The following is a 3,160-nucleotide window of genomic DNA, read 5'->3' on the forward strand; positions in this document are numbered from 1 at the left end:
ATGCGGGTGCGGTGCGATGCGGGGCATTTGCAAATAATAAAGCAATGCTAGTGCAGTGCAAATGCTTTATGCAGGAATTTCAAGGGGGCTGTGCTCAGCCTTATGCGAAAAATTCAAAGGGCGGTGCACAGCCCATACAACGCATAAAGGCGGAATGAGCCCGAAATGACCTGTTTAATTTATGGTTACCAAAATTAGTGCGGAGCGAAGAGCCTTTGCGATGCTTGATTCATATACGGTGAGACGTGTCTCGACGCAGTGCGTAATTTGCGGCAACAAATATTCATGATGCAATGCCGAAGATTTGGGGACTTTCTACCCTGCCAAAATTTGCAACTAAAAGGTTCCTGCACTCAAAGAAATTTGTAAGTTTTCAAAATTAATTAGTATCAAGTTGACTTTGCCCTTTGTTGTATCTGAATCTTGCAATTGTCGATTTGATACTGTGCGATGTCCTTCAAGAATAGCTAAAATATGTCCCTGCATTACTCAAAGAAAATTTTGTTAGTGTAAAATAACATGGTTGCCTTGCATTGAACACCAAAGCTTTGGCGTTGAATCTGCATTTCTTGAGGTGATGGCATTGCAACAATCTGGTGACGCTGATATATTGTTCGAGATTTCGATTCACGTTTTTTGTCGAATAATGATAGGCCATTTGCAAAGCTGCCCCAGTGTTGCTTTATGGGGAGGATGGAATTTTCACTATATTAAGACCGTGTCCGAGAATGGACTGCCTACTTATCCCGAAGGAATCAGGTCGAAAGTAGTTCATAACAAGCTTTAGCAAAAATTACAAGAAGGAAAGTTGATCATGAGGCAAGTGGGTGGAGAACGCTAGTGACGGTAGATCCTTTCAATCGTCTTACTTAGTTCCACGCTTCCTTTTCAAATGTCTCGGTGCCAATTTTGACAGATCACCGGTAACAATAATTGCATTTGCAACTGAAGGGCCATCATTGTCGCACAATTTATTTTGTTGCACACTTATCTTATCCTTTTCGATCATGTTCTGGATCTTATGCTTAAGGGCCGGGCAATTTTCTGTGTCATGACCTGGAATATTAGAGTGGTAAGCACAACTCTTGGACCAATCAAAATCTGGCGGTAGGCTTTTAGGGATCCATCCTTTCTTTGGCTTCAGGAGTCCCTTGGCTTTCATTTTCTCAAATATGCTGGTTAACGACTCTTCAAGAGGAGTAAAAGTGCGGAGTTTTGCGTGCTCTGACCGTCGTAAGCTAGACTGTGCTGGATCGGGTTGATATTGAATGCCTCGTTGATGAAGGTATATATGATCACGCGAACATTGATAGTTCTGCCGTGATTGAGGCTGATGTGTAGACCTGATAGCTGAGTCGGTTTCTCTGTTTTTGCCTTGCAAATTGTTGAATGTCTCGACTTGAAAAGTTGCTTGTACTGATGAACTGTCAACAATTCTTCCTGCTCGAATGCCCGCTTCTACTTGCTTTCCAATTTGAATTAGGTCAGCAAAGTCGCGCAACCGCGCACATAACAACTTTTCATAATATATGCCCTTTTGTATTTGGATGAAAGTTGAAATCAACTCATTCTCAGGCAACGGAGGACGTATTTTTGAAGCTTCCAATCTCCATCGGATGGCATATTCCTGAAAAGACTCATGTGGCATTCTTTCTATCTCAAGCATATCATACAGATTTGGACTAACCCCGATGTTAAATTTGAAATGTTCTACAAAGTCGCGGGCCATGTCCTCCCATGTGTACCATTTGCGAAAGTCTTGTTCTGTGTACCAATCTAACGCCAACCCTGATAGGCTCAGAATGAACAATTTCATTCTTATGGCTTCATCTTGTCCAATTCCCATTAATCTGCTACAATAGTCCTTCAAGTGCGTAATAGGATTTCCTCTGCCATTAAAGGTGTTGAATTTTGGCACTTTGAATCCTGGCGGCAACTCAACATTTGGAAGTATGCACAAACTTTCATATCTTAAGCTTTGGACATTTCTTGCCCGCATCTCTTCTTCGACAATTCTCCTCAAATTGTGAAGCTCTCTATCCGAGTCATTCTGATTGATTGCGTTCGCTTCATCTCTCAATCTCTTGTGTGGGTATACCGCTAGCTGATTTTGCTGGTTTTCTGTGAAGGGCGCTGCAAGTGCAGGCTTTTGGACATTAGGTATCAATGTGACTTGCAAAGCTTCTGGTTTAATAGAGTATCTTGGCGGTATATTTGTAGGAGCTGGGTGAGGAGAAATAGTGAAGGAAATGTTTTGGGTAGAGCTGGAAGCTGAACTTGTGTTAGGAAGAAGGCTGAGGGTATTTCCCAAATTGACCAATACGCTTCTTTGTACTACATTCTTCTCGCCATCCTCATTTTGCGCTTGCACCAACCCCACACCGGTGTTGAATGACTCAAATCTTTTTGCCATTGTATCTCGTCCTTAATGCAGATTCGCAGCCAAAACAATGTTCAATGCCAGATAACCCGTAAAAGAAGGACACAAGAAGCTCTAGAATTTGTAGTCTGACGGTATCGTGACAGGCTGAATTGATGGCACGTAATCCTGATTTGATCTGTCTTTAATCTCGTCAACCTTCAAAAACAGGTGTATAAAGTTATAGAATTATATTGATAAGAATAAATTAAAAGATAAGGCTGAAAGTAAAGTTGCATGGCTTTTGAGGCGAGGCCACAATGGCCCTGATTGGTAGACTTGATTGTTGATCTCGCGATTTCCTGCATTCAAAGAAAAATTCTCAGTTTGGGAGGGGGAAAGTTGATTCGTGTTGACTCGAAGCTTGACTTTGTTGGCGCCCCATTCATCCTGTTTGTTTGGATCTTGCGGCCTCCGTTTAAAGCCTCGGTAGATGAACATCAGTGAAATAATTTGAAAGAAAGCCTTCCATTCGAAAAATATATACGTAAGTGTATGTATGTAAGGAAAGATATATATGAAAATATATGTATACAAGTTGTAAGATATTCCTGCTAACTTTCGATTGCGACACTTCTGAGAACTTTGAAAGGTCGTTTGTGTGTACTATTCTTGTCTAGTAGCCTTAATAGCGTCGATGTCCAACTTTTCTCTGGTCTAATCTTCCAAAATATGCCCCAGTTTTGATTCTGGAAGGTATACTAAACCTATGATATGTTGTGACCGAACCTTGTATAGGTT

The sequence above is a fragment of the Lycium barbarum genome, chromosome 7, assembly GCF_019175385.1.
Source record: "Lycium barbarum isolate Lr01 chromosome 7, ASM1917538v2, whole genome shotgun sequence".
Lineage (NCBI taxonomy): Eukaryota > Viridiplantae > Streptophyta > Magnoliopsida > Solanales > Solanaceae > Lycium > Lycium barbarum.